This window comes from Phacochoerus africanus, chromosome 16 (genome assembly GCF_016906955.1).
Source record: "Phacochoerus africanus isolate WHEZ1 chromosome 16, ROS_Pafr_v1, whole genome shotgun sequence".
NCBI classification, from domain to species: domain Eukaryota; kingdom Metazoa; phylum Chordata; class Mammalia; order Artiodactyla; family Suidae; genus Phacochoerus; species Phacochoerus africanus.
In genome coordinates this window covers 41,628,122-41,655,063 of record NC_062559.1, presented here as the reverse complement: position 1 = coordinate 41,655,063, position 26,942 = coordinate 41,628,122, and positions in this window count along the sequence as shown.

Here is a 26,942-nt window from a genome sequence, read left to right as displayed (position 1 = left end):
CTAGAGATACTTATTTCACTTTACCTCTAGAACTCACTGTGCTCTTGCCTCTCCTCTCACCTCACTGGCTGTTTTCCTGAGCAGGGGCTGTGGGAAGTACCACATAGTACTGCTGCTGCTTCTACTGCAACTGCCATTAATCCCATGTGCTTCATACAGCAACCCTATGACGTCAGACTGTCATCCTCATTTTCCAGTTGAGGAAAGCGAGGCAGGAAGAATCTGAGTACCTTACCCAAGGTCCTAGTGTAGGTGTTAAGCCAGGGTTCCCAGGCAGTCTGAGCAGAGCTGGCAAATCGACTGACATTTCTCGCTCTTTGCTTCGGCCAGAGCAGAGCCCTGGGCTTTTCAACCAAGTGTTCCCGCTCTCCAGGTGGGGGAGGGGGAGGGCTCTCCATTGGTGGAGAGTTGTTGGGAGGGAATTGTTGCTACCGACAATTAAAATATTGACCATGCATGTATGCTATTGATCTCTTCACTTTATTTCATCTTTTTTTTGGACCACCCTTTGGCCCAGGAGTTCCTAGGCCATGGATCAGATCTGAGCTGCAGTTGCAACCTATGCTATAGCTGCAGCAGCGCCAGATCCTTTAACCCACTGTGCCAGGCTGGGGATTGAACTTGTGTCCTAGCACTGCAGAGCCGCTGCTGATCCCATTGCTCCACAGCAGGAACTCCTTGTCTTTTAGAAAAAAAAAAAAATTGATCTTTTTAACTTGATGTCATGATACATCTTTTTCGATTAGCTTCTCTAATCTCTAAAACTTTCAAAATATTTTTCTAATTTGTCTTTAAATAGCAATGCCTACATGGAACAGGAAAAAGATCCAAGCAAGTAAAAAAGATACAGGCTCCTTCTGACTTCTGTCTTCAGTCCCCTGGTTTTCTTCCCATTAGGAAACCACTTTGCTGTTTGCTTATATATCCCTCTAGAGAACAACAACAACAACAACAAACTGTCATAATTGGTTGTACACACTCCAGCCATTATGTGTTTTGTCTATGCCCCACGGGGCCAAGGGGTAGAAGGGTTGCTCACAGCATCAGAATCTGCCAGGGAATGGAACAGAGTGCTTCCTGAGCTCACGCCCTACTCTTGTTCCTGCTGTTCTGTCCCTTCTCTGCCTTTTCACAACCATGATTTTCTTCGTGAACCTCCAGATCCAGTGTGCCCAGCCCAGCTCTGGGACTACCTCCCTTTCCATCTCATTCCGCCTGCTGCTCCAAGTCTTTGGGGAGAATCCATCATCTCCTTGGAGTGCAGCCTGAGCCCTTTGAACATACTCGTACTCCAGCATTTTTCCAACAGAGTCATAGTGGTTGGAATGCTGGCCCTCCTCTGTCCTTGCTCCCTGTAAATTCCTTGGGAGCAGAAACCCTTCGTTACAAATCTCATGACTTTACCTAGAAGAATGCTGATCACATAGTAGAGACTTGTAAGTTTTTTTCCCAGGTAATTTTTTAAATTTAATTTTACCAAAGTATAGTTGATTTGCAATGCTGTGTTACTTTCTGCTACATAGCATAGTGATATATATATATTCCTTTTCATGTTTTTTTCCGCTGTGGTTTATCACATGATACTGAATATAGTTCCCTGTGCTATACAATAAAACCTTGTTGTTTCATAAATTTTTAATGAATAAAAAGTCCTTTCCTCTGGTGAGTGGAAGCTAACTGAGATGTGATTGAATCCCAGGCGCGAACCCTGGTTGGGCTCTTTTCTCAAGAAACCGAATTTCTCACTGCAGCCCTCCAGAGGGGCCTGCTCATCGGGGCTCAGTGTGTGGTCTAGAGTCATGTGCACTGACATATTGCAACGCCGTATTTTAATGATGCCTTAGGTAGGAGGCAGCACTGTCACATATGAAATGGCTAGAGAAGGAGACGGCTCTTCCTCTTCCCATTTTGAAAGTTATCAGATATTTCAGAGAAAGATGCAAATATCAAATCCCTTTCAGACACACAGACATGGGCAGAGACACAGACGCACACGGAAACACTGTGTCTTCGCTAAATATAACCCTTTGTAGCGACAGTATCTCAATAATTTTCAAGTCAAAAGATAAGGAAGGGGAGCCAAGTCTTTCATAATGAATGCAAGCCTATAGCTTTTAAGCAGGGCTAACATATGGGCCACTGATGTGAATGTGAATGCAAATTAGATATTTTTGATTGCTTGAAATAAAGTCAGCAGAATCAAAGCCTCACACAGCAAATGGTGCAGCTTTAACTGCATCAGTGCCAGGTTGAAAACAAGAGCTCTTAACACATTCTCAGGAAAAAGGGTTTTCAGGATGGCATTTTGGATTGAGGCCTATCTAGGTAGGACAAAGATAGGGCCTGCCCCTTCCCTCTATTGCCATTCTGGTTCTTCTTTCCTTGGCAGTTCTTTCATTTTTATTGCCCAGAAACAGATTAAAGATCCACTGTGACCTCTGACCTTTCCAATTTACTATAGGTTGTCTAAAATCTTGAGATAGGAAGGAGCCTTTCACAATCATTTTCTCTTCTCTTCGGACAGGTAAAATCACCAGCACCATGACAGGTACTGTCCTAGGTGCTAGGGATCCAGAGGGACTAAAATAGTCACTAGCTCAAGGAGACTGCTAAATTTGGAGACATGAAACCAAAAATCTCACTGTGGTATAGCATGTTGTGCTTGCTTTGGTGAAGGTGAGTCTAGAATGCCACAGGAGCACCAGGCATTTCTTCTGGGAGAGAGTGTGTGTGTGCACTTGTGTGTTCCTGTGGTTCATGGAAGGCTTCCTGGGGGAGTGATCCACGCCTTGAAAGGTGAAAAGCAGCAAGGCCGTCAGAGGACAGGGGACATCCCTACACAGAGGCACAGTGGTAAAGGTGAGGGGAAGGTGATGAGGCCAGTGGGTCCTTGTGAGGGGGAACAAGAGAGGAGAGTGAGCCAGCAGACCGTGTAGCCAGAGGTAGCCCTGCTGCCAGCATACCCAGCCCCGACGTGGTTCTGGGTGCTGAAGGTACAGGAATAAGGTGAAGAGAAATTCCTTAGTAACGTGAGGCTTTGCCCACTCAAAGAATGAAGTGGTACCTAGGCTAGACGATTCCTGCCCAGACTCAGGCAGGTAAAACATGAGAACCAGGGCGGGTTAAGTGGCCCCTGGCCCCTGGTCCTTTATTCCTAGGCTTGAATCCCAGCCTTCACAGCTTACGGCTTCTAGAGACTTCTACTGTTAAGTCAGCCCAACATTTCTGTCCCTTCTATTAAAGGCAAGATTGTCCCCAGCACTTCCTGAGCCTTTGGCACAGGGTTTCTCAACCTGGTTACTACTGACATTTGGGAGTGATACTTCTTTGTTGGGGGGGCCTCTTCTTTATGTTGTAGGATGTTTATCAGCATCACTGACCTTGACACCCTAGATGCCATTGCACCCTCCACACAGATTAGGTATAAAAGTCAAAAATGTGTCCATATATTGTCAAATGTCCCTTGAGGGTTGTGATGAGGCAAAACCATCCCTAACTGAGAATTGAGGGAGATAATACAAAATAGGTATATCGGTCTCTGCCCTCAGTTCCTGGCACAGAGCTCCTAAAACCCTTGTAATTTCCTAAATGATAAGAATACTAGGAGTGTCCCTTATTCTAATACTGTCTTTGACCTCATCCCTGACACAGGGCTCTTAAAACCTTTGTTAAGTTCCTAAGTGGCAAAAGCCTAGGAATATCTTTCATGCTGTTGAGGCAACTCTGGATAGACTGCTGGGTGGGGGCGCCTCACCAGATAGACCAAGCTGTGATTAGAAGGTTGGAATTTTCAGCCCCACTTCTCATCCTTCAGAGAGGAAGAAGGGGCTAAAAAATGAAATTAATACGAAGAGGCATGAAAATCCTCAAATAATGGTGTTCCAGGAGCTTCCGGGAGTCTGAACACATCCATGTCAGGAGGGTGGTGCACCTGAACTCCGCAGGGACAGACCCTCCCAGATGTCACATCATGTCTTTTAATAAACTGCTCGATGTAAATAGGTGTTTCTCTGCATCCTGTGAATCGCTCTAGTTAACTGACCCTGAGGAGGGGGTCACTGGAAGCTTCTATCTGTATCTGGTCAGTCAGCATCTTAGGTGATCACCTGAGCTACGCCTGGGATCTGAAGTGAGGTGGAGCAAGGCAGTCTTTTGGGACTGAGCCTTTTCCTGTGAGATCTGTGACCCTATCTCCCTGTAGCTATTGCAGACTGAGTTACATTGTAGGACATCTAGCTGGTGTCTGAGACTTGCTTACTGTTGTTGAGAAAACTCCCCCGACATCTAGCGCCCAGAAGTGTCAGAAGTGAAGTGTCCTTTGTGAAGGTGAAGGAGACTCAGGAGAGAAACTCATGGTAGTGAAGAACTGGGTTTTTCCCTACATGCAAAGGACAAGCTCTGTTTTTCCCTGCTCTAACCAAATCACACCAATGCATTTCTTCTGGTACATGTTCATTTCCCTGCTCCAAAGTTACAGTGTGACCTTGATGGGTGCTTCTGGGTCTCCCATGACCCCTGTTCCTGTCCAAAATATGATCTGTCTGAGGCTAGATGCCTGGTTGAGCTGCTTCATTTAGAGTATTTCCAAGGCGCTTGCACTGGATCAAGGAGATCTGAAACTTTCTTCCGGTAGCAAATCTGGACACCATGTGCCTGAGAGCTGTTGTTGGCCAGATACCAAATGTCGCCTTAGCTACTGTAAGAGAGTCACGTTAAGGAGTGGTGAAATATGGGTGGCATTTGAGCATCTGGAGCTATCTGCCCTAAGACCTGTGGATCTCCTCCATGGGCATGGAGCCCCCCTTTATACTCAGTTCATTGAAGTTGAGTTTGAGTCACTAACAACCAGAGAAGACCTAGTGAATGCACCATCCTGTGCTGAGGAGAGTCCAGTCCTAAGAGAGGCAGACAGATCAACAAGGTGCAGTGAGACTAGAGCACAGTTTGGCTGGCTGTCTGTCCCAGGCTGCTTCCTGGGGTCGTCTTACCTCCCTGAGAAGAGCAGTGAGACAGATGATCAGAATTCAATTCTTGTGGGGGATCAGACCTATAAAGGAAAAAGCTTACTTGTTTTCCTTTACACTACAAACACTAATGTAGTTGTTTCATCTTGTTTGTTTGCTTTTTTTTACACCAGGCAATTCTGTGATGCCAGGTGTGTGTCCTGCAATTTAACTTAATTCTGACACCATCTACCCAGAGATAAATCCAAATCCCGTAGGTTAAGGGCTTAGTCCCACAAGACTGCCTTTCCTTGCAACCTCAGATGACAGTTGCAAGTCCAGGGTGTTGCCTGTGTTTCTGACCAGCTGACTCTAAATCAGAGGTTCCCACATCCCCTCCTCTGGTTTGCTTAATTTGCTGGAGTGGCTCACAGAATTCAGGGAAACATGTTACTTGCTGAATTACTGGTTTATTATAAAAGGATATAAGACAGGAGCAGCCAGATGGAAGAGATGCACAGGGCAAGGTATGTGGGAAGGGTATGGAGAGTCCGTGGTACACCACCCTCCACACCTCAGCTGGTTCACCTGCATGGATGCTCTCTGAACTCATCCTTCTGTGAAGACATAGGCAAGATGGATTAAATCCCAGCCATTGATGAGTATATTCAATCTCCATCCCCTGTCCCTTCCCAGAGGGAGGAGTGAGGGTGGGACAAGAAATTCCAGCCTCATAATCACATGATTGATTCTCCCAGCAACCAGCCTCCATCTTTTTGGGGCTTTCCAGAAGTCACGTTATTACCATAAACTCAGGTGTGGTTGAGAGGGGCTAGTTATGAATAATGAGACGCTTCTTTTATCTGAATTGCTCTGGAGCAATTTCAGAAACAAAGAACAAAAGACCAAATATTATAACAAAAGAGTCTCTCTTTAAGCATGCTTAGGAGGAAGTTCCTTGTGGCACAGTGGGTTAAGGATCCAGTATTGCCACAGCTGTGGTGCAGGTTGCAGCTGTGGTACAGGTTTGATCCCTGGCCCAGGAGCTTTCAAATCCCAAAGGTGCAGCCAAAAAAAAAAAAAAAACTTAGGAAATACCAAGTGTTTTAGGAGTTGTGCCAGAAAGAGGAGGACTAAAATACATATTTCTTAATATAAATCGTAATATCACAGACCTTAATCCCCTTTTGCCTATCCCAGAGAGTATCTCCAGAATCGTGACCTAATAAAATGCCCTCACTTCTATTTCTACCTTACTCTTCTAGTGATGAGTTTGAAAGGGGGCAGAATGGAGCCAAGAGAAGCCTAGAGCCCCTGTAGTTGACAGCATCTCTCCACATTTTATTCTTCCCTCATTCTCAGTGATCTTACTGTTGGGACATACTGCCAAATAGAGATATAGCCATCTTCCTAAGGAGAGGACTCCACCATGCATCCTTAGAAAATTTGCTTCCCTTCTTTTAAGTCCTCACCCTTATTCCCAATAGCATTGCCAGTTCAACTCCCAAAGCCTTTACCAGTGTTTTTTTTTAAATGCCTCTTCCAGCATTGAAATGGATTTGTACTGGAAATTAATAAAATATATCCCAAATCATATAATTTACAGCTCATCAGATCTGAGAGGTCAACTGCATTTTTTCCCAATTTTGAGTTATAATCAGTTATTTTTTTCTGTTGAATTCAACAGAAAATATATTGTGCATCAAAGAGCAATATGATCCAAAAATGCAATAGCAGCTCTGTTGACGCTCATCCTCTCTGTCCACAACACAGCTTGTAAATCTAGTGGAAAAGTATAACACGGAGGAAGAGCACAGAGAAAGAAGAGGTTATGTCCTTTGTCATTTGCCCGGTCGCCAGACATCTCTTTGCTATATTTAAATTTCTTTGCCCACGTAATCCTCATTAATCTAATTGCAACAGGAACATTCCTTTTCTAACCTACAGAGGCATCAGCCTCAACATCAGGAGGAAGGACAAATAGCCTGCACTAGGTAGCACCAGGCCATCTACCTGTGTATGACTCCTTCAATCCAAAAGGCTCAAACCTGAATGTCAGAATTCTGCTGTTAGGAGGGGAGCCTGCTCTGATTCCAGAAACAAGCACCCACGCTAAGCTTTGCTCCCTGCTGTGGGAAGTTACCCACTGAGAATGCAACTGCATAACTGCTCAAGGTTCTTGGGCAAGCTGTTATTCTCCCTACAAATTTCTATTCCTGCTAATACCAGATCATGCTTTCCATACATGGGGCATTGCTTGCCAGGTCTGGAGCTGTATTTTGTGTTTTGAGAGTAGCTGGGATTTATTTTAATTAAGTATGATAAGACATGTAGACGTAGAAATAACTGTTGTGAAGCTAAAGAATATGCACAGTTCCCTAGAAACAGGAAGCTTAGTGTTCCATGCAGGGACACACAGATAAGCCCTGGGGTTGGACAGGAGGTGAGGTGCAAAAATGTGAGCAAGAGCCTTTCTGTCGTTTCTGTGGGAAGTAAAAGGCAAGGCAGGGTAAGCAGGTTTAGGTTTGGCTTGTTTGAATAATTTTAGCAGAAAAAAAAAAAAAAAAGGAGTTCCTTTTGTGGCACAGTGGCAGAGAATCTGACTAGTAACCGTGAGGTTGCTGGTTCGATCCCTGGCCTTGTTCAGCAGGTTAAAAATCTGGCATTACCGTGAGCTGTGGTATAGGTCGCAGATGTGGCTCAGATCCCACGTTGCTGCAGCTGTGGTCTAGGACAGCAGCTACAGTTCCGGTTCAGCCCCTGTCCTGGGAACTTCCATATGCCATGGGTGCAGCCCTAAAAAGCAATAATAATAATAATAATAATAATAATAATAATTTTAGCAGACTCTGGGGCATAGAGGCTGTACCTATTGGTCTGGTACCTGTCCCTGGAGTGATTAGGGCAGGGGAATGGTAGTCTAGAATGTGAGAACCTAATAAAGACTCAAATTGGAGGTATTGGTTGGCTTGCATATGAAAGGCATGCTCCTGGCTGAGTTGTTTTCTGTCTCCAGGAATGGGCTAACCCTGGGTAGCCAGTGCAGGGTCTATCCAGGCCTGTGGTATAAGATATCCAGGGTCAGGAAGGCTGCAGATGGCAGAGCATCATAATAAAGAAAGGAAAAAGATGTGGTTGATACAGTTGGGCACTGGGAGTATAAACATTAAAGTGGTAGTTTGCAGACCTTTTTGTTTGACACTACAGAATCCTTTATTCTTTTTTTTTTTTTTTTGTCTTTTGTCTTTTTAGAGCCACACTCATGGCATATGGAAGTTACCAGGCTAGGGGTCAAATCAGAGCTGCAGCTGCCGGCCTCCATCACAGCCACAGCAACTTGAGACCCCAGCCGTGTCTGTGACCTACGCTACAGCATACGGCCATGCTGGATCTTTAATCCACTGATTGAGGCCAGGGATCAAACCCACATCCTCATGGATACTAGTAGGGTTTGTTAACCACTGAGCCACGATGGGAACTCCCAGAATCTTTTATTCAAATTAAATCTTATTTAGATGGATAACAGTATATAATGTCATGAACGGAGAACTGTTCTAGTTGCAGTAAGGATCATCAGCCCACAACCTTGAATATTCAGTCTTTGTGTCCATTTCCTGGGTGGTTCTTAAGGGAATCCTAGAGAACTATGGATAATGGCTTAGAAACAGGGCACCAGGGGCCTTTCCTAATGCCAGTTGTATCTGCCACAGTATGGGAGTCCACTGCCCACGTTCTGGTCTCTTGTACATATATTCTACTTTGATCGTTGGAGGTTCATCATCAGAGGTCCCATGAACCCGTCATCCAGGTCTGTTCTGCCAGAGCACCACTCCCAAGTATACCATCAGCACCAAGGACAAGGCCCGAGAAGGCGATACCCCAATACAAGGTGGGATTTGTACTGGGTATTATATTGTTTAGAGACTTGTTAGGTTCTGAAATCACACAGTGTTCCTCTGGGGAGTTAGACTGAACCATGCTGAAGAGTCTGGCGTAGAATGGAAACCTGTGCAACCTCCTCTTGTCTCCTTCCTCCTAAGCCTCTGTATCTTCCTCCTCCAATGGCTGGGAAAGGCCAGTCTGATGTGCCTGATGGCCTCGGAGGAATAAGAACAAGGCTCTGTCCTGATATCTAGGTCAGCATGGTCGTGATGACCTTCTCCAGACCTTCTCTCTCAGGCCTGTCTTAGTTCACTAACTGCAGGTAAGCAAAACAAAAAGTAAATCAGCCTTTCACTATCATTGGTGTCATCATCATCACAGTCCCCATTGATATTGTTGATTATATTGTAATTGTACTGATCAGTTTTTTCGTACTATCCCTTTCTTGCTTCAAGGCAGTTATTACTGAAGTAAGTTTAGGGTGCTTCTTTGCCCTGAAATGGTGGGAAAAGCCGTAGCTCTCTATCTCATTAACCTGAATTTTCTAAGTCCACGTTCCCTCAAATGACTGCCAATGAGACGATATTGTTGCTGTTATTTCTCTGTTGATGTATTGAATCACATATCAGTAGGTAGGCTGGAAAGCCTGGGCACCTCACCCGTGGGCTCACTCCATGACCTTTGGTGAACCCAATTTCATCCTGTTCCCTGTGATCATCGAGGACCATTTGCTGTCCTTGATTATACTTCTGTGCCCTGTTCCTTCCCATGTTTTTTTTTTGTTTTGTTTTTTTGTTTTTTGTTTTTTTCCCCTTGTGGGAAAACCATCCATTGGGAGGGGGAAAAAGTGACCTTTCTATCTGGAATCTGAGTTAGAAAATGACCCCCCATTGTTTTGCACTGTGAGACTTTTCAAGTAACATCTCTTTGGTAACAGTGGCAACTGACAACCGAGTTACTTATTGCTCGGTATCAAGTAATGGAAACTTTTTGGTTTGTTTCTTCTTGATTGTGAATTCAGAACTAAGTTCTAGAAAGTCGAAGAAACTTGCCAGAAGTCTGACATCTGAAAAAGCAGAATAATGTCCAACTTTTCTATAAGGTTGCTCTTTGCATTATAGAGCATCCTGAGCACATAGGAAAAGTGCCTAATTGAGGGTTGATTATATCCACTAACGTGATCAGGGCCACATTATCCCCAGCAGGGACCCGATATGGGAGATTCAAAATGATGTGTTAGAAGAGCACTCGACTAAGACCAGGAAACTGTTTTTGTAATTCAGGTATTTCTATTTATGATTTTAAATTCCTCTCTTCCTTTCATTCACACTGACATGAATGTTGAATGTTCAAGTGAGATTATTTGTATCAACAATTTTTGAAATATATAGAGTATGATCCATATATAGATGTTATTGTATGTAGTTATCTAAAATAAAAGCAGCATGCTGGCAGTTCTTAACTTATTTTCTTGGCTTCCTAGATACTGTAGGAAATTAGAAGTTAACTCTAACTCATATGGACAGGTAGGTGAAGTAGAAAACAAGCTCATGTGGAGATGGAAAGGAATTATCCTTGAGCAGATGAATAATAGTAGAGGGAGGCAGTTGGCAGTGGGTTGTGTAAGCTCCCAGGCCTTACTGATTCTGGCACAGTCGCCTTGAACATTTCCAAAAATTTAGGGGCAATTGCTTAAATATATAACAAAGAACACACAGGCATTTGAGGCATATGATAGTATAACTTCAAAATTAATTTAACAAGTTAAAAACAAGTGTGTGTGTGTGTGTGTGTGTGTGTGTGTGTGTGGAGGTTCTATTCACTTATGATTAACATACTAAGGTTTTTTTAAAAAAATACCCTCAGAAATGTTTAAAACTAATAGATGTGGAAACCAGCCCAGAAATTGTTTAAGGATGTGAAGTGAATAGTCTTAGATGCTCTGTAATTCTCTTTGGTTTGGTTTGGTTATGATCCTTTTGAATTAGTAAGTAATAGAACCCCAAATGATATAAGCAATAAACTAGTCCAGTTATTTCACAATCCAGTTGGTAAATCTGATTTTCAGTGTGGTAACTGGCGTCTTCAAGGTCACACTCTAAATCTGTCCTGTCCTCTCTGTTTGACATTAGCCACACATCGCTCTTGTGTACTTGAAATGTGGCTAGAGAAACTATAAAAACCTGAACATTAGTTTTTACTTTAATTTATTTAAAGTTAAAAACTGATATTTGGTTCAGTTATTGGAAAATTCTAATTATGTCAAAGCAACTTGGCTATGGTAATCTACTTTTTAATTGTGAATGTTATGGAATCTAAATACTGATCAGTTACTTCTGAGGAAAATTTAACATCTAAATCAAGAGGTTCTGTAAGTATAAATATACATCAGATTTCAGAGACTTCATTATTACAAATACAAATATTTCATCAATACATTTTATATTTATTATATGTTGAAATAACATTTTAGATACATTGAATTAAATAAAATCTATTAAAATGAATTTTACCTGTCTCTTTGTACTCTTAACGTGGCTGCTAAAAACTTAATTACATGTATGGCTTACATTCTATTTCTGTTGGATAGTGCTGCTCTAGAGGATGAAACAGGATTACAAATCTAGTTTTTTATTCTTGGTCTCTTGTTCTTTCCTCTGAACTATGCTGCCTAATTAGCACATTTTCTTATCTCCTCCATTATCTTTTCAAAAGCTGGTATGTGGGGTTTCACCAAAATTTAAAATAAAATTTAAAAAATCTATCTGGCTGGAGAGAGCATTTTGGGAAGACGGTAGAGTAGGAAGTACCATGAATCGATTTCTCCACCTAGAAACCAATTTCACTGGCAGAATCTATCTGCTGTAACTCTTCTGGAACTCTGGAGTCAATTGAAGATTTTTTTTGACCAGCGAAACTTGAGCAAGGTGATATCTCTCAGTTGTGGGTGGAATCTCTAGAGCTGGGTAGACTTGACATATTTTCTTTTCTTTCTGTGAAGAGATCAAGTTGATGCTGCAAGGTTCCAGGTAGAGGCTGTTCCATCATTGGGTCCTGGAGTAAAGATGACAGGAGCAAGCTGTGGCCACCAAACAGGGATCTGTGAGAACAGACCTTTGTGGCCAAAAGCCACTAGATTTAGGGGTCATTTGTTAGAGCATAACCTAGTGCCCAGTGTTTATGACTTTTGAGGAAGGCAGGTGGATGAAAAGGGGAAAAGGAAGCTGGGTTGGTGAGCAGGGAGGCAGTTTTCATCTCTTTCCTTATAGAAGTTTGTGTGAATTTGACAAAAAATATCTCATCTGAATGATTTTTCACTGGGGCTAAAGGGAGAGTAAATTTTTCAATACTGAAGAGTCCTCTGTAAGACTACAATGTTTGAATTGAATTATTTTTTTTTCCAGGAATAGCGACTACTTCTGCCTCAAACAGATCTAGTTATAAGGTTTTCAAAGTCAAAAAGTGCATGGAATTAGGATCATGTAGCTATGACACCAAATCGATCCTGGGATCCTGGCCACTAGGCAATTGGCTGTGCCAAGTCTTCCCTGTTTTGTTTTCTTTTGTTTTGTTTTTCTTTAGGGCCACATGGAGGTTCCTAGGCTAGGGATCAAATCAGAGCTGCAGCTTCCAGCCTACACCACAGCAAAAGCAATGCCTGGTGCAAGACGCATCTGTAACCTACACCACAGCTCACAACAATGCCAGATCCTTAACCCACCAAGTGGGACCAGAGATTGAACTTGGGTCCTCATGGCTGCTAGTTGGGTTTGTTACCACTGAGCCACAATGGGAACTCCCAGGTCTTCTTGATTGTAGAACGTGTCACTACCTTTTGGATTCCTAAGTATGATTACTACTTCCTCCATGTCTTTCCGTAAGTGATAGAGGCAAAGAATGGAAAGGAGAATTAGTGATTCTGAGTTGTTCCTAATAGGGTATTTTTTAAGCATGAAAGAAGTAAAAATTCATTTTCAGTTTAAACCATTTGATGGGAAAGAAATGAAAAGTAAAATTCTCCTCCTTTGCCCAAAGTGCACCAGTTCCGTTCCTCAGAAGTATTAGTGTTATAGTTTCTTTTGTCATCCGGACATTTTCAATGTCTCTATCATAAATAGATATAGCTATGGATACGTTTATGACTAAATCGAACTATTATTTTTAAAATCACAAAGGTATCATACTTTACAAACTATTCTGTAATTTACTTTAATCAGTTCACAGTGATACTGTGGGTATCCTTTCAACAAAAAGAAATCCACATCGCTCTTCCTGTTAGCTGCATAATATTCCTCTGCTTGTACGAACCATAATTTATTTAACTAATGTCCTTTTGGTGGGCATTTAGGTTGTTTCTGATTTTTCCCTCTGCTATAAAAAATAATGAGCACCTTCTCTCTTTTCCATCAGTGTATCATTCTGTATAGGTCTTTACAGATCTGTGTTTATATGTCTGTGTGGGAAATTAAAAGAAGGATATATAATTAAATAGTACTTTAGATCTCTTAACAAATACTGTCAAGGTGCAACTCCAAAATGTGAGTGAATCACCCTTGATTATATGGTAATTATAATTTCTTTCTCATTTTTGCTAGTATGGTTCATTTGAGCTTCATATCACACATGTATTAACAACACTTTCGTTATGTCATTAAGAGCCTTCAACTCAAAAGTTTGTACCTGAAGTCCTCTAGAGGATGACTCTGGGCCCCTGAGGGTAAGATTAATCACCTTTTTATCACTGCATCTCCAGCACTTGGTCTAGGTCCTGGTATATGGAAACAGTTCCTTCAGTGTTTATTGAATGAATGAAAAAAAATATGGATAAAGCAATGTAGGAAAAAACTGAAAAAGATATAAAAATTTCAGAAGAATTGGAGACATGGTGTTTGAAGTACAAGGAACTGAAAGAAAATGCTACTAATTATACGCACAATTTGCTTCACAGATATATGACTTATGCCCCATGCTCAGAAGGGCCCCAATCTTAATTTAATGTATGGCTGTCACCATCTTGAAATTCTTAATAGGTTTTAATAAAGGCCTCTACATTTTCATTTTTCACTGGACCTTGCAAATTATGTAGCTGGTCCTGGGTACAGATGTTGTAAGTAGATACAAATTAATATTTGTATCCAGATGAAAGTGAGAAATGGGGCCTTTGGAAATTTTTAGTCCATGCTTCTCCTTAGACCAGAATAAACCACCATATACAGTTCCTTCCAATCCTTGTTTTTAGATTAGGGAATAGACTGAAAACTGACCTGTAGCAGCAGTGAAATTATGTGTATGATTCCATCAGAAAAACGTCAGTGTAATCAGCTGTTCACTGAATGGGGAAATAAGAAACAGAAAAAGAAGACAACCAGTTTGCAACTGCAGATTACAACTTAGATTGTAATTACAAAAACTGCAGTGGAAAGAATCGCTGTGTATCCTGAATTAAATATTTCACTTGTGAAAAATTCAACACCAAGTTTATTTTATACACACACACACACACACACACATATGTGTATATACACACATTCATGTAAGAGAGGGAGAATCATGTGCCGAGCATCTTGGGAAGGGAAAGAACGGGGCAAATTCTGGCCATTCACTGAAAAAGGAAACATTGAAAAAGGACCAGGTTCATGGTGTGAAGATCATAAGTTTGATTTCAGATGCACAAGAAAAATTTAATTCAAAGTGCCTTTGAGATATTTAAAGAAGCAGTAATAAGGACTCTTTTTGGTTATATGCATTTGGAGATCAAAGGACATGTCTGGTCTAGAGATGTGAATTTGAAAGTCACATGTTTATAATTGGTGATTGAAATCTTGGGCGTTGATTAAGCAAGGGAGAATGCAAGAGAGAAGAGGCCAGTGGCTAATACTTGCAGAATGGATATGCTTGTGAGCAGTGAGAGGAAAGCTTCCACTGTATTGAGAAGAGATGCCAAGAGAAGAGATTATTTTATGAAGATGAAATGGTCAGTGGTGCCAGAAAGTACTAGCAGGTGCAAGAAAGATGAGAACAGAACAGTACCTGTTAGATTAAGTGACATAAAGACCACCAGTACTACTAAAAGAGCAGCTCAGGGGACAGAAACCAGACCAAGGTGGAAGGAGAAATGGATGGGATGATGATAATGAAAATGCACACTCTGCTGATGCCCTTTCTCTCCTTCTCTCCCTCCTCTGCTTCAAAAATAAAAAGAATCAAGCCCTATGATCCTCCATTCTGCCTATTCCCTTTGCTAAGAGAGCTTGAGATAATATTGTATGTATCTAGGAAGAGCCAATTTTCTCCAGGGGCTGAAAACAAAGAGCAGCAAAGGTGCCTGCTCCAAATTTTAGATCGGGAGTAACCTTTGAGGTTGGGGAAATAGTTGTTTGTTTGTTTGTTTGTCTTTATTTTTTTTTTTTAGGGCCATACCCATGACATAAAGGAGGTTCCCAGGCCAGGGGTCAAATTGGAGCTGTAGCCGCTGGGCTATGCCATAGCAACAGCAACGCCATATCTGAGCCACGTCTGCGACCTACATCACAGCTCACAGCAATGCCAGATCCTTAACCCACTGAGCAAGGCCAGGGAGCGAACCTTCAGCCTCACGGTTCCTAGTTGGATTCGTTTCCACTGCACCACGACAGGAATTCTACCGCTGGGGAAACTGCTGAGCAAGGGGCTTCACTTGTGAAAAATTCAACACCAAGTTTATTTTATATATACATACACACACACACACACACACACAGAAGACAAGAGATTTGAGGAGTATTCATTGTGTTCCAGGCAAAAATGAACCCTGGGTCTAAACTGAGACTCGTCCAAAAGGAGTCAGAGTATGACCCCTGTGAGGCCATAGCTGCCGAGCACTGTGCCGAGGTCCTGTGGTTAATGCAGAGCGTCCTCCTGGTTACTACAAAAACCAGGGGTCTCATATTCACAAAGCTCTCACATTTGGACTTATGTCCCTGGCTCTAACTGAGGCGACACGCGGAGTCTCAGAAGTACACTAACAGGATTGGAAAGAAGACATCTGAAAACGGTAACTGTCTCTATTCCCTCTCCCCTTAGGCAAGCTACTGACATCTTTGTACCCTAATTTCTTTGTCTTTGAAATAACGATAATGGAATATACCTCATAAGTTGTTGGAAAATTAATGACATAATATATGAAAGTGCTCTGAGCCATGCATAGCATATAGTAAGCACACAGTAAACATTAGCTGTTATTATTTTGTCTTACTACCAGATGCTTGTGAACAGCATGCTTGCATTATACTGTATTTCTCTATAAAATATTAATTTGTTAAAAGTAAATATTTTAAAAATTGCATCATTTTGTGACCCTGTTTTGACTTTTTTTTTTTTTTAACGTAACTGGAGCCTTAAAACAACTAAGTGTTTAGAGTTATTCTGCACTTCTGAGTGGATCTGACAATGGTCACTAAAGAATCGCCTATAGAAATTCAGTGCGGGAGCAAGTGGTGATGGGGAGTCTGACTCGTCTGCATAACTGGAAGAGATGTCTCGAATGCTCAGCCTCTATTTTTCCTTAAAAGCGGTTTGATCTGGTGATAAAATGCCCATTGCTGTGGTGCTGATGTCAATGTCATCGTCAGTCAAGGAGCCACTTCTGGTTGGAGAACTGCCTCAGATGTCAAGGGCAGCTCTTAGCATGTCTGTAGACAAGTGGAACTGCTGAGGGTTGCTTTGTGACTTGTTATATCCAACTTAACTTAGAGAATGGTAGCTCTTCAGGATGTTAAAGTTTCAGATTATCAAATGGATCTAGAGCTTTCTAGAGACTGAAGATTCTGAAAAAGAAAGGAATTGGAAAAGCTTGTTTGTTCTAGCTTGATGGCCAGGCAGAAAATTCTTATTTTTCACAGAAAAAAATAGTTGCTAAAAGAAGAGATTCATTATTCGACATGGTTATTCAAACCATGCAGATTAATCCTTAGAAATTCAGAGTTTATGCAACATATGTTTAAGAACAATAAATGGCTTCCCTCCTTTCACTATTGTCAAATAAAGAAAATATTCTCATTGTGATGGTACTTCCAATTGAGCCCCAATTAATTTCTTCTAAAAGGCACTCTAAATATCTGAAATACATGACTGTCTTGGTACGCACCCTGGACTAATAAAGGAACAAACATGATACTTAGCAAAGCTAAAACTTTAGGCTGGGAAGGGGAAATTAATTCACAGTGAATTCCATGGAGAGAAATCTAGACTCAGGGGCAGCCAAGAGGCCAAGAAGGAAGGGAAGATAAGAATGATTCACATTTCAAGTCTTTGTGCTAGGGAGCTTCACTTTGACAGAGAGCATCTTAGGAATAATCTTAACTCCCTTAACCTGGTTTTGAGGTTGAGAGATATGGTGGGGTGGGGGTGGGGGGCAGAAAATGGCAGCTCTCTTCTTGGTGCTGGGTCCTCTAGCACTCATTTTCTATACGTTTTGCTAACTTGGCAGATAGGTATTACATTGCCATTTAACAAATGAGAAAACCGAGGCTCAGAGAGTGTATGTGACTTATGCTGGGTTACACAGCTGGCAACTTGGCAAGGATGGTTGGGTGCTGGGATCAAATCCTGTATCATTCCTTCCTCATTAGGCATGACCTTTACTGCTCTGTCCAAGCTGCCTCTTGTCACCAGTTGGGGCTCCCTCAGTTTGGATGTCTCTTTCTAATGACACTTGATGTGTTTTTGAACCAGTGAATTACAAACATGAACATGGTATAAGAACTAATCAGTTTATTTTTCAGTTAACCTAAGTGTCATCATTATATTCCTGCTGACCTTTTTTGCTATACCTGCCTCATTGTAATCAACTAGTTCAATGACTAATAGCTACCTTGATTATGAAAGGGCACAAACAGTTTAACAAGTTAAACATGTTATAGAGGAAAGCTGATGAAGAAGAGCAAGATATGAGAAAAAGCTGCAGAAAGAACAGTAGATGTCATTAGTGCTCAGCTAAGGATGTGGATTTGCTTCGTTTGGTGCTTTGGTGCCCTTCATTTCCTGAATCCTGCTAACACTCCTGCCCGGGCTCCTCCTGGTTCTAATCATAGGCTGGACGGCAATAGAGGGATGGTTGCTTCCTGCTTCCTTAAACTGAAACCTTACAGCCAATGACAGAGAATGGCCAATATCGCTGATAAAATAGGTCAATGTTCAAAATCTCCCCATACTGTGGAAATACTGGTTTATTTCATTCTAACGTCTTTTCTGTGTATATGTATAAACATATTTGCTGCATTGAAATTACACCATACACAATTTTATTTTCTGCTTTCTTTTCACTTAATATTGTATTATTTCAGCATGCAAAATTCTTTGAAAAGAATTTGGAAAACAGATTGAATTAGTTTTTCTTTTAGTCGTGAAACAAATACCTGCATGTTGTGGACAAATCAGGGGTATGCAAGAGTATGGTCTCTCCCTACCCACATCCAGCCCTGTCTCATTCCTGGCACACTGGTAAAATCCCTGCCAGGCCTCTTGCTATTAGGACAAGTCTCTGACTCTCTGGGGCCATCCTGTGGCCAGTGAAGGGCCATCCTGTGGCTGAGCTGCAGACATAGGATGGGGGTGTTTGCCCATAGCTTCTCCGCATCCCTAGCTAAGGACACTTCTTCTTTGATAGTTTTTGCCTAACTTATGAAATATCCACCTTCCTCCCACCTTGGCTGCCAAAGCTCAGTTCTGTTGCTTGCCCATTGGATAATGACCATAACATTGGGCTTGGAAGATCTGCCAGGTAGTTCTGCCCTTGCGCCTTGGGGCAGAGGGCTTATGAGTTTGTGTGCATGTGATCCATCCAAGCACCATGACTATGTAGGGTGTTAAAGCAAACTTGAAGCAGTAAGACACTCTAGATTATGCCCAGGCTCTCCAACCCCCTGTCCTTGATCTTGGCCTTGTGGTTTTGGGTTCTAGACTCTGTATCCAACTTGAATTGTTGTTATCCTTTGGCAGATTTCCTGCCTGGTTTTACTTCTTGGTCTTTGGCTGGTTCATGCCTCTGGCTTTTGTTGTGTTACTTGTCACCATGTGGGTTTCCTCCCTTGTAACCTCATGGCCATGAGGAATTTTAACTCTGGCCATGGTAAGTCTTTCTCCCTTTCATATCTGTTGAGATGGAGCGTATTCCAATATTTTGCCCATGAATGTTGTTGGGTCGCTCATAACCTACCCTGCGGTAAAGCATGAAGTCCTAGTCATTCTGCCACTGCCCATGTCTGGGAAATTCAGTGTGGCATGGAGAAAAGACAGTCACTGTCTTTGTCTAAAAGAGAGATGAGAAGATAGAGGGGCTGATACTGAATTGACGTTCGCCACTGCAGACAGGGTCACCACCACCTTGCCCATATTTCTTCTTTTGGACTAATTCTGAGGTAGTTCCAGCAGATTTCAGGGTCTCCAGCTCAAGAGGTAAGGGTGGAGAGGATGTGCAGTCTTGTCATCTAAATTGCTCCGTTAGAACGAGGCAGAATCAACAGCCCCTCTGTGAAAGTATTCCTCAGCCCGATTCTCAGCCTCCTTGGGATGCAGGGCTGGTAAGCTGATCTACCACCAAATTCTGCCAAACTAGCAGCAGAACAGATTTGCAAAGGCTTCAGTGTATCCCTTCAGAGGTCCCTCTGGTCCCTCTCTCACTCACTGGTGGTGTGAGTAAAATGGGCTACCTTTCCAGAAATCGGGAAAAACTGCAAATAGTAATGATGTATCCTTTGTCCTAGATATTCTGTTTTGGAACTTATACTTTAGGAAATTATTAGACAAGTGTATGAAGGGGCAACTGGGTAACTGTAAGGGTAATGGTGGCAGAATTGGTCATAAAAGCCAAAGAGGGAGGGAGGAAGGGAAGGATGGAAGAAGGACACACACACACACACACACACACACACACACACACACACACACAGAGAAACTAATGTCTCACAGTATGGAATTGGTTAAATAAACCATGGTCCATCTATACATGAAATACTGTGATGCTGGGCAACTTTTCAAAATAATTTAATTGTGGTTACTAGCCTGGAAAATGTTCTCGTTATATTAAGTTAGAAAAAGCAGGTTACTAAACAGTATCCTTTTAAGGATATGCAGTAAATGTTAACAGTGGTTATTTGTGGGTGGTGTGATTTCAGGTGACTTTTAAAAATTATTTTTGTTTATATGCTTTTTAAAAAATGATCTACAAAAACATGCATTGCTTCTGTAATTAACAGTGAAGAAGGAAAGTAATTTGTCAAGTTACTGAAGCCATTCTGAGCTCATTGCTGTGTGTGAGAAGTAACAGGTACCTCTGGGACCCATACACATCTTCCTGTCTTTGAGCTTTCTCTCCATGTCAGGATGAGCAGAGAAATCTGGATGAAAACCTCATACTTGCCAGACATCACATCAGATAAATTCCTGGCATTGGTAATCCTGAGCCCACAGCAGAAGACCCACCTAGAGGCTAGCCCTGAGGAATGAGTTTTCTAGAGCCCACAAGTGGGCCACCTTCCCTTTCCCTGAAACTTATGCACAGCGCCACCCTGAGGACAGTCAAGGAAATCCAGTGGATCCTTAGCTTTTCAGACCCATTTCTGATCTCAAGAGGCTGCAGTTGTCTCTCAGTTCACTAATGTCTGCATCTCACCTACCCTGACCAAACCAAGCCTCGCAGAACCACCCTAAATCAGATCAGAATCTTTGCAGGTGGTGCCTAGGAAGATGTATTTTAAATAAGCTACTCTTTGCACACTGAAAGCTGGAAGACACACCCCAGTTTTTCTATGCCCTTAGACATTCAGGCCGGCAGAGCTAATTTCTCCCTTCTCTCTATAGCAAGGTTGGCAGAATCCATGGGAGTTCAGACAAACTGAATCTCATTAACAACTTTATGAATTCCTTCATTCATCTCCACTGCCTGACACTGGTGGTAAAGGCATAAGCCACGGCCCCCCCTCCCCAGGAAGATGCAAACAGAGGGGATGCTGGCATGTAAGTAGGTAGTTACTGTACAGTGTGATGGGAGGACATCAGAGGTCAGAAGGAGAGAAACCAAGATGTGACAAGGTGTGGAGTGTTCAGATCTGGTAGGAAACCTGCATGCCTGGAGCACCAGAGGCCAGGACAGTAAGAAGTTGAAGAGTCAGTGAGAGCCATGTTGAGCCCATTGTACAGCTGAGAAAACAGAGGAATTTGGAGCTAAAGTGATTTGATTGTAGTAATATAGGGAATTTGGATTAGAAATAACTTCTCTCCTAGGGTAGAACACTGTCTGGGGTTCCTACCTTCCATCCAGAGAGCAAGGTATAGTGCTGTAACCTCAGAAAAAGGCGTATTTTATTGCATCAGTTCTTTATTTTGTTGTCATGGATCCCTTTGAGAATCCGATGAGATGTACATATGTATACACACTTCTGAAAAAATTGTAAGAGGTGAATTGACCCCCTGAAGCACTTCTACAGTTTATGAGAGAAAAACTCCTTACCCAATAAAGGACAGAAAGAGGAGGGAAGGGTAAGAGTGCACAGCACTGAAATGTAAGAAAACAATTTTCATCATTAGTGGAAGAAAATGCCTTCATGAAGAGCAGGAGGAAAACAACAAGATGAGTAGGCCGTGTGACATGCTGCCAGCAAAACATCCAAAGTGATGACAGCTGACGTGCTAGCAGTATTTTAGGATCTCCCCACCACTCGCACATTTGTTACTTGGATTCACTGACAAAGGCCCACATTACAGATTATCGACTCTCTTTCCATTGAGGCTTTTCTCTTGAGGCATGACAATATCCACACTACGGGCCTGGAAAAAACATCAAACTATCAGCCTCATGAGAACTATGCAGTGTATATTAATGAAATCATGCCTTGCCTTTCCCACAGGATTCCAGGAAATTCTCATCCGTCTCTGGGTGACACAGCTTCCCCTGCAGTGTCTCTACGCTAGACATTGCTTAAAGGCCTGGAGCAGCAACCACAAATGGTGTGTGCCCAGCCTGGCCTCTGCTTTTAGGGCCTTGTTCTGCTAAATATGATAAACACACCGTCGATAAGATGGCTGTTGGTAATGTCATGAGCGGCCCTGTTGAGATGGCAGCCGAATCGAGCGGCAATCTCAAGACCTCACTTAGGAAGTGAGGAGTGTAAGAAAACGCAAGGTGAAGATCATTCGGTTCTTTGGCCCTAAGGTCATGTACCTCATCTCTGACAGGGCCAGCCTTGACATCTGATCTGAGGTCAAGTTAAAAATTACTAGTAGCAGCACTGAGAATGTTTTCTCAGTGGAACCTGTCCTTTTAAAGCCTCTCACAGACAGGACCCCAGTTGACACGTTCCCTCATCCCCATTATTGGAGCCCTGGAAGAGACCTGCAGAGAATCTGTTCATCAGCTTCTGCTTCATCTCTTACAAGGGACAGATTACTGTTCCTACTTAATAGATGAAGAAAGCGAGTCATCCATGGTGAAAGGAGCCTGGGGTTTGGGACCCTGGAGTTCTTGATTCAGTGAATCTGCGCCTTAACATCCTTATCTGTAAAATGGGGTAAAACCTATGCTGTCCAACATTATTATAGAAATTAATCAGATTCTTTTTTGAAAGTGCCTAGTATCAAGTCAGGTAGACAGTAGGTACTCGAGAAATAGTTTCTTCTCCTAAACCAACTGGCCCAGAGTCGCTCTTGTGGAAAACGGCAGAGCCAGGTGTTCTGATGGCAAATCCAGGAGTCAGTCCATTTGTGCTTCCCCGCCCTGCCCACGTCTTCTTTCTTCTCAACACCAGTGTGGAAGGAGCTTCACGTTCCCATCTGGAGACTTGGAAATTCACCTTCATGACAAAGATTCCTGCTGAATTAATTCACAGCATCACTAAGGTGGGGTGGCGGTGGATGTGAGTGTTTTTTTTTTTATTTTATAGTGTTACAATAATTTATCATCTTCTCTCCAGCAGCCATACTCTGGCTGGCAGCTCTAAAAACCCTACAGTCCACGAGAGAGCAGTGAACAGAAATATTTTCAAGAGCAGATGGGACGTACCTTCAAAACGTAGGATTGTCCCACTGAAACTGGGACATCTGGCAACCCTAAAAAAGCCCAAACTAGATGAAATAAAAATTATGAGATGGAGAAGGAAAAAAATATGTCTTTGCATTGATTAGCAGGGAATGTAATTAATCTCCTTCAACTCCCTTTTCAGTCCTGTGGTGTAAAACAAGAAGAAATCGCAGTCTTACCACGTTCCCCTGTGACAATTCTTACGTGATAATTTCAAAGTAGTATGAGTTTTAAAACTTTGTAGTAATGCCTCCCTTTCTATTGTTCAGAACTGTTCAGGGAGTGATAAAATTCATGCCCAAACTTCCTCAATACAATGCTTTTCCTATTAGCCTGGCCAACAGGGGTGTGGAGGAGAGGGTGGAGAATGTTCAGTGAACTAGGATCAGGCCAATTTTTAGTTTTTTTAAGAAATTTTTTTTTTTTAAATCTTCCTTTGTCTGATAGGTGGTTTTATTCTGGATTTTTCTTTTTGTGGGGTGCAAAAGCAAAGTGGGGAGAGCTGATCAGCCCCAAGGAAAGAAGGAAAGATTTCCAGCTTTTTTTCTCAACTGTGCTCGTATCCTCCTCATTCCACTTTGACTCCTAGCATCCGGTGTTATTTTGGTCAATTTTTCTTATCAAACCTGTGTTCCATTTAACGAGACACCATTGGACTAGACAACAGTGTTAGTGTGTGGCTATGTACCCTTGTCTCCTTTTCCTGTCCTGCTCGGGTCCAGCTCAGTGCCTAAAACACTGTAGATACTGAACAGTGAAATGTGTGTGGATTTGAGCAGACTGGACCCCTCATATTGACCCATAATTCTGCATTTTGGTCTGAAAGAGGATAAGACGAGGAGTCAGTGTCAAGATTCAGGATCTGCTAGACCACAAAAATAAAAACAAAGACCAAAATCTGAGAAACAAAACCCTTTAAAGTCAAATATCCTATCTTTAGGAAGGTATCTAACATATCCCTATTGAACTGTAGTTTATTCTCCCAAGTATTCTATTTTGCCCATTTCGTGGATTAGAGAAATATTATGGACTGAATTTTATCCCTCCAAAATTCATATGTTGAACCCCTACCCCCTAATGTGATGGAATTGAAAGATGGGACCTTTGGGGATCATTAGGATTCTTGAGGTCACGAGAGTAGAGGCTTCATGATGGGGTTAGTGATCTCATAAGAAGAGCAGAGATAAACCTTTCTCCTTACGTGTGTATGCTCAGAGACGGGTCATGTAAGATGGTAGCCACCTGCAAGCCAGAAAGAGAGTTCTTAGCAGGAACTGAATCAGTTGACACTTTGATACAGGACTTCTGACCTTCAGAACTAGGAGAAATTAATTTCTGTTGTTTAAGCCTCCAGTCTGTAGTATCTTGATATGACAACTTGAGCTGACTAATACAAGTCTTGATGCTCAGAATGGTTAAACACCATGCCCAAGGGCACATGACTAAGAAATGGTAAAGCCAAGACAAGAACTCATGTGTCTGACTCCAAGCCCAGGATGGTTTCTACTATACTGTGTGTCCGGCTCCAAGTTCATGACCTATCATGCATAACTATGTAAACCACGCATGGATATACGCCTCTCTTTTATCCCAGGAGTTATTTCCTGGAGCAAACCCACTGGTTTGAGCAGTTCATGGGAGTTAGAAGGCTTGGATCCTCTGCCATGTAGAAGCTGTAAAACCAGAGAAGCCACACAACATAGGCTGCTTAGAATGGAATGATGGAAATGAGTGAAAAGAATTCTGTTAGTCAAGAGAGCAAGGCCCCAGGGTCAGCTCTAACACTTAGCATATGTGAGACCATGGGCAAATTGCTATACCTCAGTTTTCACTTCTGCAAAATGGAAATAACCGTTCCTGCCCTTTCTGCTTTATAGAATTGTTGAATCAACAACAATTGCATAATGAATATGCAAAGAAAATGCAAATGCAAAAATAAATGCATAATGTGAGTGAAAAATCATAGAGGATTATAGAGTTGTCCACAGTGTCAGGGGTCTCTTTTTTCGTTATAAAAATGGTCAATAATGAAAAGAGGGTCTCTAAAGATCGAGTGATAGTATCCATTATGTATTAATTTAAATGCTGAACTAATTTTTCCTAAAAGCAGTTGTTCATATTTGAACTGTGCTTTATAAACTTTTTTTTTATCAGCCAGATTAAATTTCTTGTAGTTCACTTGGGCAGAAATAATTCATTGGCATTGCCATCACTTTGATAAACGGTGCTTTGAGGGCTTAAAAACATCCCCAAGGATGGAACGGATATTTGCCAAGGGATCTTTTGGTCCATGAATCTCACTAATTTGCTCCTTGTGCAGTTATATGAATGAGGAAAAGGCCCTGGCTCTTGGATTTGGGACATCTGAACTGACTCCTGCCAAGTGGCAGGGACAATTTTAGTGCCGCTGAGAATCTGACTGCTGTTTCCGCCTACTCCCGCCTTCCTCCTTCCTCCTGTCCTTGAGCACGCAGATGCTGCCTGCCTTCTGCTCTCTCCTTTACCAGTTTCTTGTATTTCCATGTCTCCTTGCACCCGTTTTCCTCACTCAAGACTCTCGCTTATTGCTGTGTTTTCCTCCTTATCCATCCCCACCCCCCCATGCCCAGCTCTGTATTGCTTGGTTTCTCCAGTAGACCTATGCTCTGTGTTTCCTTATCCCAGTGAGCATGATAGGGCACAGCCTGGAGGTAGCAGGGGTAATTTGGTTCAAAGCTTGAACCCTCAAAATGCCAATGATAAGATTCTGTTCAAATGTGACCAGCGTCTTTACCTTTCTTTTTCTTCTTTTCCCTGTATCCTCCCATTAGCTGGACACCAGTCTCCAGTTCTGCCCACTTCTGCCTACCAAGACACCCCATTGCATTCAGAGTGAAACTTCTACATATCAAATCTGACCATGTCGCTTCTAGAATATCCCAGTAACTCCAGATAAAAAATCCATTTTCCTTAACTTCACATTCAGGGTTCTCCATCACCTGGCCCGACTTACTTCTGAGAACTTATTTCCAGCTATACATGTAGTGCACACTTATTGTTGATCTCCATTGGCATTGCTAGTGAATTAATGAATGAGTGAGTGAATTAATAAAGGGTGGGTGCTCAGATGGGCAGTAGCGTAGTGGCATGGAAAGGATATGGACTTCATATTAGACTGTGTTCAGGTCTCAGCCACTTATGTGCCTATTGAGCAACTGATCTATGATAGTAAATAATAGCAAATCTTATGCCATTCCTCAGGGCCAGAACTAAGGAGAGATGAATGGGGTATCCACTTTGGATGCAGAATTTAAGGGGATACCAAATAAACTCAAGAATCAAAAAACACTTTTAATATAATATTATTAAAATCAAAATTAATGCAAAAAATCTATGATGAATGCCATTTCAGAATTTAAAAAAAGGATCTACCATGCACTTATACAACTCACCTCACTCTCTTTACCCTGCCGTTCTTATTGGATTACCGTGAGGATTCAGTACAGGGTGTTAACAGCCACCTAGCCTAGTGGCTGGTCTTCGACTCTGACTTGAATTCGCTCTGAAGCAGTGATGCCCTGAGTGTGGCTCACAGACCAGCATTGATATATAGAGTCTGCAGCGAGAAAAGAACAGACGTTAAAAGTGTTTGTGTATCTTTATAGTAATCGAACAGAGTGATTTTATGTTCAACCTATTTACAAATTCAGGATTTTTTTTTTTTTTTTTTAGCTTTTTAGGGCTGGACCTGTGGCATATGGAAGTTCCTAGCTGGCCTACATCACAGCCAGAGCAACGCAGAATCCTTAGAGTGAGGCCAGGGATGAAACCCACATCCTCATGGGTATTGGCTGGGTTCATTACCACTGAGCCACAATGGGAACTCCCTAATTTTCTTTTTTAGAAATTCCTTTTTCTTGCACTTTACAAAAGTCTTTGTGAACGATGGTTTCAAGATAATTTTGCAAAACTGGTCTTCATCACAGATAATTTAAAAATTCACTGGCCTCAAGTCCGAGACCGCGCAAAAGGTCCGTAGTTTTCTAGGATTGGTTTATTTGTTCCTAACAAGGTTATATACCAAA